Source organism: Malaya genurostris, chromosome 2 (assembly GCF_030247185.1).
Source record: "Malaya genurostris strain Urasoe2022 chromosome 2, Malgen_1.1, whole genome shotgun sequence".
NCBI classification, from domain to species: domain Eukaryota; kingdom Metazoa; phylum Arthropoda; class Insecta; order Diptera; family Culicidae; genus Malaya; species Malaya genurostris.
In genome coordinates, this window is record NC_080571.1 from 126,616,926 (window position 1) to 126,630,923 (window position 13,998).

At 34.9% G+C, this 13,998-nt stretch overlaps 1 protein-coding gene across 4 annotated transcripts in view; it reads right to left on the bottom strand.

Annotated features, from left to right (window-relative positions):
• The window catches only part of LOC131432836 (titin homolog), a 173,984-nt gene that overhangs the window by 52,795 nt on the left and 107,191 nt on the right, over window positions 1–13,998 (bottom strand). The window lies entirely within an intron of this gene.

Sequence of the window (13,998 nt, forward strand, 5' to 3'; positions counted from 1 at the left end):
GCTCACTACAAATGTGACTTTGATCTGTTAGAACCAGATCAATTGTAGACGGGTTTTTCACGGAAGAGAAACAAGTCGGATTACTGGGATGAAGTAACCAGGTGAGAGTTGATTATGAAGTATTTTACCATTACTGTTATTTTGCCTACAATTCCACTGGACATGCTTAGCATTTAAGTCCCCTATCACGAAAAATTTCGGTCGATACCTTGTTAGTTTTTGCAAATCGCCTTTAAGGCCATCGTCCAAGTACCATGCGCGCGGGTGGTTTTAGGAAATTTTCGATGGCAATTTCGAAAAATTTGACAAAACCAAAAACATACAGACCTTTGAAATACTTTTATCTATCTACAGGGTGAAAATGACTGGAAAATTCGGAGGATTTTACGAGTCTTATCAAAAATAGCGCTGAAAAAATGAGCTTTTTTTGTAATTTTTCACAATTACTTGAAAAAATAATTCGAAGGAATGAAATTATTTTTTCAAAAAAAACATTTTTGGAAAACCTTTTTACGCTTTTCATGGAAAATCAACGAATTTCATATAACCGATTTCGTGGAAATTTTTGAAATTCGTGGATTTTCTAAGAAAAGCGTGAAAAGGTTTTCCAAAAATGTGTCCGAATGTAATCTGTGTATCCATAATAAAGTTTATTTGAAAAAAAAAAGTTCATGTCATCGCTTTATTTTTCCAGATAATTGTGAAAAATCACAAAAACACTCATTTTTCAGAGCTATTTTTGATAAGACTCGGAAAATCCTCCGGATTTTCCAGCCATTTTCACCCTGTAGATTGATAAATGTATTTCAAAGGTCTGTATGTTTTTGGTTTTGTCAAATTTTTCGAAATTGCCATCGAAAATTTCCTAAAACCACCCGCGCGCATGGTACTTGGACGATGGCCTTAAAGATATTTAATTGTTCACCGGTGCATTGGAATGGCAAATATGCTCCAGCGATGAAATAAATTCTATGAATGGTTTCAACTTCGATTCCCAAACTTTCAATAACTTTAGTATTGAAAGAAGGTAAAATTCGATGTTTAATTTGCCGTTGGACAAAAATGGCAATTCCACCACCCATTCCAGTAAACCTGTCAAATCGATGAACCACATAATGTGGATTGCTTTTCAATTTGACATTCGATTTAGGAAAAGTTTCTGTCACAATGGCAATATGAATTTTGTGAACTTTGAGAAATTATAAAATTCATCTTCACTCGATTTTAAAGATCGAGCATTCCAATTTAGAATATTCAAATAATTATTTAACATCACTGTTAAATTTTAAATTCATTATAATATTATTTGCAAATTGCCATCCGATTTGAAATGCTTCAAAAAAAGATGAAGTTGAATTCATTCGGATGATCATTTGAAAAAGTTTATCTTGTAGGTAGATCATTTTATTTTCCGTTATATCGGCTAAATCGACTTCGTTTAAAGAAGCGAATGGCATTGAAGGCATATTGGTAGGTAGATTTCTACCTGTTACACTAGTGTAACTGCCATTAGAAGAAGATGATTTGACCGATCTACCTATTAATAAACTGTGTTTGTTAGAAAATGAACTGGAAGGCGTTTCTGTGTTTTGATTATTTACATTAGAAGAATTAAGATGTATTTGTCTACCTGTTACAAAAGCGTAACTGTCATTAAAAGAAGATGATGATCGATCTATCTGTCAATAAATTGTTTTCGTTAGAAGACGAATTGGAAGGCGTCCTGATTTTTGTTTTAAATTCGAAGAAATTAGTGCCTTAGAAGAATTAAGCGTGGCATTTGTAACGGTTTTTTGATTTTCAGGTATATTCTGTAAATTTAAGGTCGTTGATTTGACTCTAAGTCTAAGCGAACGAGCGTTTAAAATTTTTCCAAATAATTGGATTTATGATTTCCATCGCAATTTGAACATGAAAATTGATCAATGGTTCCACTCATTGGACAAACGTCTTTCGAATGAGATTTACCACAATTCAAACACCGTATATGACAATTTTTGGTTCCATGGCCGAAGCCTTGGCAACGACGACATTGCGTTTGCAATACAATTATGCCGTTTATAATGTTTCCAATGAATTTTATTGTGGGAAATGAAATGTACTTTTTCTAAAGTTTTCAATTTGTTTACATCACTTCGATTGAAGTGTATTAAGTAAAGTTCATGGGAAATTCCAGAGCGTGGTTTAGAAGTACCATTCGCACTTTTTTCATAAGTATTACTTGGAAAGAGGCAGGTCGTCAAATGGTGAGATAACTAAGTCCTCACAAGTTCCTATCTCATGCCTCCCCGTGTGTCTATGATGACATTTGGTCAATAGAACGGCGTCGACTGGGTGCTATCGCCTTCTGCGTTAGTTGCAGAATGAGAGGGTGCGAATTGACTCATAAGTTAAAGCCCATCCTAAAGTACAATGTTTATCATAGTATATTACAACATATGATTCTGTTGTTTATTACATCATGTATTATTATTATTATTATTATTATTATTATTATTATTAGAAGAGCGTAACTTACACTGCCACATTAACTGTTATATTGTATCATAGCATATTATTTCATATATTATCGTCTTACATGATTTTTTGTCTTTTATTGCATTATATCATATTATATTGTATTATATTATATTATAGGGTTTATTATGAGTAGTACTACGTACCTCTGCGCAAAATATAAATTTGTTTTCCTTATAAGTTATCATTTTTAAAGTAATCTTTTAACTAAATATCAAGATCGTCACAAGGTGAGCTTGGTCCTCACTGGTTCCTGTTTCATGCTTACACGTGTGTCTGTGGTGACAATTGGTCGATGGAATGCGTTGATGGCAGAATGAGAGGATGAGAAATGACATATAAATTCAAGTAATATAATATCATAGCATATCGCAACATATCATTTTATTCATTCTATTAATTATTATATATCTCATTGTACTATATTATATTGTTTTTTTTTAATTATTTTCATTATTATATTTATTGTTATTATTATTAATTTGTCAATCATAATAAAAACATATATTATTTTTATAGATGTGGATATTATCATTGTTATTAGAAGAGAAATATTCTACTTCCTGAAGTATTACGAAGATAGAAGAGCATACCTGACACTCTACATTAATTGTTATTTTATATCATGTTTTATAATATATTATATTATATTGTATGACATTGTATTATATTGTATTAAATTAAAATATATTATATTATATTATGTTATATTATATTATTATGTAATCCATCATCTATCATTTTATGTTATATTAATTTCATTACACTATGTTTCATTGTATTTATCATTTTAAAACATTTATCACGGGGACGTAAAGGGGAGGGAGCATCAGGGCATCGGACGAATTGATGACTGGACGAGGGATTGTGGGTAGCCAGCCCAAGTCACTTGAAGGAAACTTGTTTCCTTCTGAAGGTTCAAATGAGTCTGACGTGCCCTTCTCAAACAAACCATCAGGCGGGTTCAAGCATGTATAGCGATATGCTTCATCCATACACTGGATATTATGGTTGGAAGAGCATCTTTTATTCCCGCGGAATACGAGTAAGTGACTCTACTTACATATCCGCCCAACCCTTTTTGTTCACTTTTCGGTAACAGCTATAGTAAGAAGGTGAATGGATGAGTCATATCGGAGCTACTGTAAGTCTACCCGCATCCACTGGCAAGTCCTTGAACTGATGGTGGCTTCACTTCACATCACATCACAAGTATTACTTGGAAAGAGGCAAAGCTAATCAGTACTTTGATCATTTGATAAGCCTTTCAAGACAGCCTTGAAGGGTCTGTCTGATTTTATATCATATGAATAAAATTTATGAAGTTTCTGGGACAAATATCGCATAAGACGTTTATAATCTTCCAATCCATCAACCAAGACTCGACATTCTCTTCTTCGGCCGATTTAAAATGAGACTTTTACTTCCGGGAGAAAAGTAGAAAGCTCAGTACGGAATGCTTTGAAGTCGGGAATCATCACCGTCACTGGTGGCATAGATTGTTGTTTCTTCCCAGAACGTTGTCTTTTATTTTTACATTCAGATTCTATAAGATCGTGAATATTATTAGACAAATGTTGAATAACGGATTGTGATTTATTCCGTATTGAATTATTTTTAGCCTTAGGCTTGTTGCCTTTCCGGTTAGACGCAGGCATTTTTGAAATGAATGAAATTTGAATGAAATTTGAAATTAAATAAACTAGGCTAAATTAGTCTTCGATTAGACTCCTAGTTTGGAAAAGTCTTGATTAGGACTGATTTTGTGGTAGTCTTAATAAAGACTGATTAGTTCGAAGAATAGTTCTTTGAATAGCTAGCCTTAATAAAAAAGGCTGATTAATTTCTTAGTCTTGAAAAAGAATATCACTCTTTGTATATATTATATCACTCTTTGTATAGCCTTGAGAATGGCTGACTAATTGTTAGTCTTTTAAAAGACTTTTAGTGATTCAGGTACCCTTGAAAAAGGCTGAAGCCTTGAATCAATGAAACTTTCGGTAGCCAGAAAAAATTTCCAGGAGCCATGAGCTATACGCGTGCGGTGCGAACGACTGTTCAACACCGACTGTACTTAAAAACATAAAGTACAAAATAGCAGTTGCTATAAAAGTACGTGTGCAAAATGTTTCCTTAGTCACTAACGATTCTAAAAACCATGCTGCCGTAAGAAGTGATTCTATCAATCGAAAAAGAAATATGGACGATTTTTTTCCCCGGCATCCTGAATGACGTACATTTATTACGGATGCGTTTAAAGAAAGCCATACCCTCTTATGTAACTTTGGGTTAGTACACAACTAAACTGTCAGTAAATTGCAAACCAATAGCAAACTTTATTATTAAAACCAAAAAGCTCAATGGTAAAACTTAACATTATTTTTTTGAAATAATAGTTACAACATCAAAAATAATAACCAAATTTTCATGAGAGAATAACAACAATATAGATCATTCTGTCATTGTAATACCAAACCAAGAGTAAAATATTTCTAGAAACATTTCTCATATCTAATTCTGAGGCAGTTTACTAAGTTGTTTTTCATTCGAAGATGGAACTATTAGCTCAGTTGTACTCAATTCAATTGAAATATTTCATCAATAACAAAATGAGATACAATAACTTATATTGAAAGTTAAACAGTTATTACATTCTTCGATGAAATATCAAAAAATATCGAGTATTGCTATGGCAATATACAAATAACAATTCCAGATATGATGGTACAATTTGCTGTTACATGGATCTTCTTATGCTATTTACATCTACCTGGGAAAGCTTCCATGTAAATTGCTAGTCACCAAAGACATACAGCTGGTTACATGTCAACATTGTCATGGAGCTGTTTATTCGGATAAGCCCTGTGAAAAACAAACATTTGCACCTGAATGCAGAAAAAATCTACAGTCTGTTACTTTTCAAACAACTTCGGTACTTCTGAGAACGAACATCTCAACAATAAAACATCCTTTTCAATAAAACTATAACCAATCACTATTGTACAAAAAAAGCCAGCTCCTACTACCAATGGACCTAATGTCTGGAAAAATAACAGCAATGAGTCAGAAAAACTTCTCGATGTATTCTGTCAACAACAGCTTCGCCGAACCAATGGACGAGAGAGCGTAAATGAAAAACGCATGAGCCGCAATTAAAAATGTACCAGGAGACGGGTGGAGCGTGATGTGTAAGTCCATGCTTTTCACGCAACCCACCTGGGTTCGATTCTCAACCGTATACTTACATAGGTTTAGAAAGTTTTCCTGGCTTGAAGAGGCGAATGACCTTAATTTAAAAACCTGTATAATCGAAACGGAAAAAAATTAAAAATGTCTCTGAATGCAATTAAGCACTGAACTTTTGGGCTTTGTGAAACATGCATGTTAAATCGAAATTGAAATTGATCCAAAAACGATACTTCTTTATAATGGGTTGTAGTTTTTGGACATTCCAAAATTTCAAACTGCAAATGGCGTACGCAAGCAATGCAGAACTACTTTTAATTGTTGGAATGTCTATGAGGATTTAGTTATATTTGTCTATATCAGGCTCTTCAGAACCTTGAACCATGGTCACCACAATTAAAATGGAATTATCAGCAGTATTTAATGTTTGTTTGAAATATAGAATAATTTTTTTACAACATTCGGAATCACATTAAGGTATCAAAACTCACGTTAAGTTGTTACATGTCTTCCGGCACGGGAGAACAAGCTCATATCTGTCGATTATTCTAGGAGATGCAAAAATGATTTTATATCATTGAAATCAACCGCATCGAATAGCAGAGGAAGTGATAGTAAGCCCGCCACCCTAAGCATTTGGGTTATTTTTTAATAGCAAAGATCTAGAATTACGTGTTTAAAAAAACTTGTTTAAAATTGAGATGCTTCAACAAGTGCGGGTAAAACCACCATCCGCTTAGAGTAAGACCGACTTCCTTAGAAGTTAGACCAACATTTCCCAGAACCTAACGAAAAAAAATTTCAATAGTTTTTCCTCGTTAGATACTGATCAAATTGAAAGCTAACCCAAGGCGATACTATTTCTTAACAAGACTAAAACAAATCATTTGCAGATGAATGGTAGAAACGAAAACTTGCAACAAAATTACTATGGAGACTGTACTTGAACCCGCAGCTCCGTTTGCTACTATACTACTTTTTCAGCGCCGGATAACGTTGAAACTTCATTCATTGTAAGCCAAAAAATCAGCAAAATATGCGGTGATTCAACAAAAGAGATTACTATTGGTATAACTATGCTAGCACTAACCCATCTCGAACACGGTATACAAAATTTTTTTTGCTTTGTCGTTAAATCATTGCCGCTGTTAAAAGTTTGTTGGGGACAGATTCGCCGTGTAATAACACACACATGTTTCCAATTTACGGTCTACGTTTCAGACTAATTCTAGCTTTCGTTGGTCTTCAGAGAACAAACCTTTGATCTTTAGTGCATACCGTGTTGCATGCTAGTGACTTAATAAAATTGCAATTTTGATTTTCTGATTGAAGTCAAACGACGAATGCAGCTCTACGTTGTGTAAAAATAATTTGATCAAATCATTTCCACTAGAGAATGGTAAAACGTTGATATACTTGATAGGGGGGCTTTGTTATGAAATTCCACTTGCTTGAGATTAACCCTGTGAGCTGATCTGTACACAATCAATAAGTCTGGTTTCTTGTTCCCTTCGTTCCACTCGCTGTCAATGATAATGGAGGGGAGGTTGCGATGAGTATGAAATTTTCCGCTCCTTTGAGCAGCAGGTTTTCTTTTGCTCTCACTGTTTTGTTGTCGTGTTGCAACATCAATCATACTAAAACTGATTGATTCATCAGGTGCGTTGAAATTGTAACGTCATTTCATCCTAGATCACTGATCCTGAATTTACCAGATTTGACAATTCTATAATTTTGAGGAGTGGCGACAATTCGAGGAATTGTTACAAAAACAATGTAAAACTTGGCAAAAGAAATGAGATTGGTACGGTAGGGCTATGGAATAATAGTGGCTTATCAGTTTTCAATGATAAGGAGAATCCTGATAACGTTTCTCATTGTTTGTTGGTTGATGTGTATGAATGTATGTAATGTAATTCTATAGCAGCGAAAATTCCGGGAATTTAAAATTATGTAACATGAATGTGATCGTGTAACATAATACTTATTTTGATGATCTGCACAAAAATTTCAATGGATGCTTATAAAATCAATAAACTATTTTCAATCAATACAGTATTGAACAGTAATATACAGTACTGGACAAAATAATAAAGAGTTCGTTCAAATCTTGCAGCTAAATTTTCGTTCAAATTTTGGGATAGCATTTCACCTAAATGATTGGCTACAATAAATCTGAAATTTTCATAATGAGAAATCACCAAGTCTTTGTTTAGGCCCACGTCAGAGAAATCGCTGGTATGCCGGTAGACTATTGAAAACAAGTTCTGATGATGGGGACGGATACAGGATAAGTCGATGCCTATCACGCAGCCAGCCATTTTTTCTGGCACAAGAGGCAAATGACAACACGGTTAAAACCTCTACAATCGAAACAAAAAAAGTCCCATGGACAGGTGAGCTATTCGAACAGAAAAAGACTCTCAAAAGTTTGGAGAGCTTTTGGTGAAGCACAAAAGAATCGATATGGAAGACAACAAAGGTAAGAGACACCCGGTTCAAAACTTAATTTGCCAGCCCCATGAGCAAAAATATAAAAGTTTCCTAAACCTCATTTCTTTGGATTTGGTGAGCAAAAAAGATTGACTTTCATTTGAACTTTTCAGTTTGTGAAAGTCGGGTCATCCATCTCCTAGAAAAGTTGTTGCACTAATTTCCATATTTTTTGTGCATTTTACCCAATAATTCTGAAACCGGAAGTCGGATCCAAAAAATATTCAAGAATTTTGTATGAGACCAAAAAACCTTTTACTTCAATCTAAAATTGTGAAAATCGGTCAAGTAATCTCCAAGAAAAAAAATGGGCACATTTTTTCTTCTTTTGCGCATTTGACCCCATAATTCCGGCACCAGTAATTAGATCCAAACAAAATTCAGGAATTTTGTATAGAATCACAAGACCTTTCATTTGAGTCTAAGATTGTGAAAAACGATTCAGCCTTCTGCAAGAAAAGTTGATGCACTTATTTTCATATTTTTTAGTGCATTTTAGCCCACAATTCTGAAACCGGAGGTCGGATCCAAAAACTATTCAGAAATTTTGTATGAGACCACAAGACTTGAATCTACGATTGTGAAAATAGGTTCAGCCATCTCCGAAAAAAAATGTGCACATATGTTTCTACTTTTGCACATTTTACCCCATAATTCCGGAACCGGTAGTTGGATCCAAACAAAATTCAGGAATTTTTCATAGAACCACAAGACCTTTCATTTGAATCTAAGATTGTGAAAATAGATTCAACCTTCTGCAAGAAAAGTTGGTGCAATTGTTTTCAAAATGTTTTGCACATTTTATCCCATAGATCCATAACCTAAAGTCGGAAGATCGCAAGACCATTGATTTGAATCCAAGTTTGTAAAAATCGGTTCAGCCATCTCCGAGAATAGTTATTACATACTTTTTTTTATTTTTCTTGCACATTTTACCCCATAATTCCGAAAGACGAATCCAAACAAAATTCAGGAATTTTGTATGGAACCACAAGAACTTGTATTTTGTTTGAATTCTATATCCGGATCTGTAATTACAGGGCGATATGCACAAAACAAAATTAAAATTTTTGCACTAACTTTTCTCAGAGATGACTAAACCGATTTTCACCAATTTAGATATAAATAACAGTTATCAAAATGCCATACAAAATTGCTGAATTTCGAAATTCCGAGAAAGTTTAGATTTCAGGGATGTTTTTTTTTATAAATAACCATGTAAAGAGCTGCAATTTCCTTAAGATTTGTTCAAAAATTTCTCTAGTTTGTCGATCTTGTTTGTAAATTCTTTAAATTTTCTCTTCAGTTACAGCGGTCCTCAGTTTCCAGTTCTGAAAATACCGGAAATAGTAGTTTCTTATTCCTGAAACAGAGCTCACTCCAATTTCTCAGAGATGGTTTAGTCGATTTTCGTAAACTTACATTCAACCGAAAGGGAAAATGGTCATGTACAGAAATAATACATTTCTTCCAGATTCGATTATGAGAGCTTAAAATCATCCTTTAAGAACGACGCGAAAAATGAAAAAAATCTAAATTTGGCTTAACAATGTTTACAAATTGAAAGGTTATACAATTTTGTGCCCAAATAAACTTTCTTGGTTTTATTCAAGAAACAATAAAAAGCTTTTTGACGAATTGATTGATATTTATGAGTCATATGAGAAAGGGATTATCACACCACTAGGTGGATGAAAACAGGTGTTTTAAATATCGTTCTTCCGGTTTTGGAATGACAATGGAAAATGTGCGAAAATTTGCACTCACTTTCTTCGTGATTGCTGAACCGGTTTAAACAACTTAAACTCAAATGAAAGCCACTTGGGCAATATTTAATTCTTATTTCCGGTTCCGAAATTACTGGGTGGTGAATGAAAACATTTGCAGATTGAATAGTTTACTTTTACAAAAGTATGAGTAAATATTAGCTAATTCCTCAAAAATCGTAAATAGATCCGTTATGTTTATAGGTGAACTACTAGGAGTACAAAACAATTCAATTGTGTATGATTGCCTGTATTTTCATAACCACAAATTAAAACACACCAAGAACCCTTGACTATTAAGTCTTCGATCCATCAGTATTGTTATTGAATATAACAAAAAATATTGAATGTCATGCCACGCTGTCTCTTCGTTGTTAGTAAGTATTGTTTTGTTCTATCTCTTCTAAATAAGGCTAGAACCAAAAATTAAAATAATGAGAAAGTATTTGTATGTACTCGGAAAACCGAATAGGAGTATGAGTGAAAATATGAATGCAATTTCAGTAGTTCTCTGTTTGTAGCCTTGTAAGTATGTTGGCAAGGTAATATTTATATTACTCATACAATACATACAATGCAGAACAATCTTTCCAATATACAACTGACACTCATGCACGAGACTTATTTTAAGACTCCATTTATTTGGTTTAATTTGTTAAATTATTGTTTGTGAATGACACGTTTAATACACCACTTCAAAAAGAAATCTTTGCATAGTATTCACTAACTTTCTAATGGAACAAACATTTGTTGCATGGGCAGATTATTTCATGTTCATTCTATGCTCCTATTGTCAGGTATAGGCAGAACCGCCACCATTCTCGATGCTGTTGAAAAGCCAACAGAGCAAACAACAGTTTCACTGGATTCTCACTCTCTCAGAAACCAGTTAATCTCCCCCAGTAGCAATGCAGCGGTAGCTGCGGTGCGTCGCACTACAGCAGCTAACATTTTTCGCAAATGGATGATGATGTGAGCAGACAACGACGCAAATAGAAAGTGGTATAAAAATGCAAACTAAATGCGATTAACAATGGGACTACCGTAAATTTCTATCTCGGAGGTGAATCAATGGTGCATCGCACAAGACCAGTGATCGGATTTTCATTCTAATGTTTTCGAGGACAAAAACAAAATGTGAATATGTTTGAGAAATCATATATAAAAATCATCATATTAGTAAGTTATTGTGACGGTTTACAGGGAAAAATCATCTTTCAGAACCCTGATTTGAAAAGATTTAGCATAAACTAAAATATTTTGTAAATTTACATTGATTTTCTGTTTCAACAGACCACACAGCCGATTCATATGTGTACAAGAAAACTGTATAACTAGTGCTACGATCCTACAGATAATGAGAATCCTCTCAGAACTAGGTCTAGGGACATAATACTACCGGTTTGCGAAACCAGCGCATTATACTCTGAACCATCGTTCCGTGTATTTCAATCGTAATTCACTGATTGTACGAGATCCTCTTCCAATCCGATAAACTGTGGAGTTCTAGTTTACCATATGATTGTTCACGATATAGTCTTAAGCTATTTCAGCATACATTCACTCATTCGAGCTGTCTTCAAGTTCAGGAATGAATTTCTCTCAACACACTGTAAGAATTATAGGACTAGTTCACAGGACTTCATTTGTTTTTGCATCGCCATGTATAGAAACATGCCCTCGAAATTAATTGTTTTTCCGTGGAAGCGATGTCGTATCCCGTTCTGTAGGAAAGTATGACTTTTTACTTGAATCAAAGTTTGTGAAAATCGGTTTACCCATCTTCGAGAAATTTTCTCAGTTCATCGAGCTGAATCGAAAGGTATATGACACTCAACCCGAGTCTCGGTTGAAAAGTAGGTTTTCACAGTGATTGCATAGTATTTCTTTATGAGAAAGGAAATAACAGGTGCATTCATTTTGAAATTATTTAAAACCCGTAATTTACGATCAAACTCATAATGCTGCCGTTTCGCAACGTACCAATCTGCCATTTTTCGAAAAACTGCGCTGGTTGTAAGCTGCAAATAACATGGTTTGTTTCAAGGAACAAATTGAAGGCATAATGCGATTTGTTTCAATTTATTAAGGCTATTTTACTCAAAATTCTTAAAATCAAGGTTTTTGCATATGATACATGATGCAAAGGCAGCAGTGTGCATTTAGGGGTTGAATTAAATCAATGTGAAAATATTAAGGTTTAATGAATAAAATCACTTAAAGTTAAAGTCTTCTTAGATTCGTAATTCATACATCGTGAGTCATTAGATCAATAGAACGACTTTAATTGAATATTGTTCTGCGATTGTAGCCAATGAGAGCATGTTGGAATAGATATTTGTGCTACAGCCGTTGCCCCTCTAAAAAATGTATTGGAGGGGCCATGCCCCCTCCCAATATTTTGGCAGCAGAAATAAATATTAGAAAATTTGCTATAAATATCTTATGATATAACACTTTTTTCTGTTATACCCGTAGTTCGTCTCCGTAGTCCTTCATATTTCTTTACTAAGTTAATAAAATTTTTAAACTAATTTACTTCAATGTGAAATGTGCTATACTTTACCACTTTCGAATATTAGTTTTTACTGGAATAGTAGGGAAAATGTTTGTGATTTTTACTTGGTTTATTTTTATTTGCTCTAACCTCTCTCCTTGCCTTGCCGCCTCTGGCTAAAGAACTCGTAGGGCCGTATCAAACGGGACTTACTGGAGCCCGCACCATTACGGACCACATTTTCGCAATAAGACAAGTACTCCAGAAGTGTCGTGAATACAACGCACCAACGCTTCATCTATTCATTGAGTTCAAAGAAACATACGACACAATGGATCGAGAACAGCTATGGCAGATTATGCACGAATGCGGGATTCCGAATAAACTGACGCGATTGGTCAAAGCGCTCGTGTACCTACGAATCTCGGAGAGGGCTACGGCAAGGTGATCGTCAGTTTCGCTGACGATGTTGACATTTACCGCACTGAAAGCCGAAATCAGGCGTATCGGAGAGGCCATGAATGCGTCACCAAAAAACATGAGAGGAAGAGGCTCTGGAGAAGGAACAATACGCAACCCACCACGAACGTTGATAAAGAGTGACGATATCGAGGTGGTTGACGAGTTCGTTTATTTGGGATCACCGGTAACCGCCGATAACGATACCAGTAAAGACATTCAGACAAGCCTTCAGAGGCGTATTTTGGCCGAAAATCGTGCGTATTTTGAACTAATAAAAACACTTCGATCGAGTAAAGTTCGCCACCGCACGAAATTGTCCATCTACAAAACGCTCGTTAGACCGGTTGTTCTCTACGACCTCGATACCTGCACTATGTTGGCAGAGGGTCAACGCGTCCTTACGCGTGTTTTCGAAAGAAAGGTGCTGCGGACAATCTATGGTGCTGATGGAGGATAGAACGTGGAGACGGCGTATGAATCACGAATTGCCACAGCTGCTAGGAAAACCAACCATCGTACGGACAACTTAAATCGGACGGCTACGATGGGCTAAGCATGTCATTAGAATCTAATCGAGTGAAAATGGTTCTTGAATTTAATTCCGCTAGGTGGATCGATCAAGTGGAGGGTGATCTACAAAGTATTCGTGTCTTGAATGGCTGCTGACAAGCAACAATGGACCGAGTTATGTGGAAATGTATGCTTAATACAGCAAAGGACACCCCAGGACTATAGCAGGGTGGTAAGTGAAATGCCGATTTCAATTTCCCGGTTTTTCACGTTAATTTCCTTCAATTCAATTGTTTTTCTTTAAATTCCTTCAATTCAAGCTTTAAACAGGTATCCCATATCGAAAAAAGAACATTATAATTGGCTCGCTAACTGAGAATTGAAGTACTTTTCGGGCATCCCGATGTATAAATAGGAAATATTCATTGTCACAAGTGCATATAGGACAAGCATAAAGCCTTTTTCTAGCCATCTGGAGGTTTTGGTTACACGCACCGTATATTTTGTAGTATACATACATATGATTGAAAATGAATCAATAAGGAAAATAAATCAATAAGGAACAAC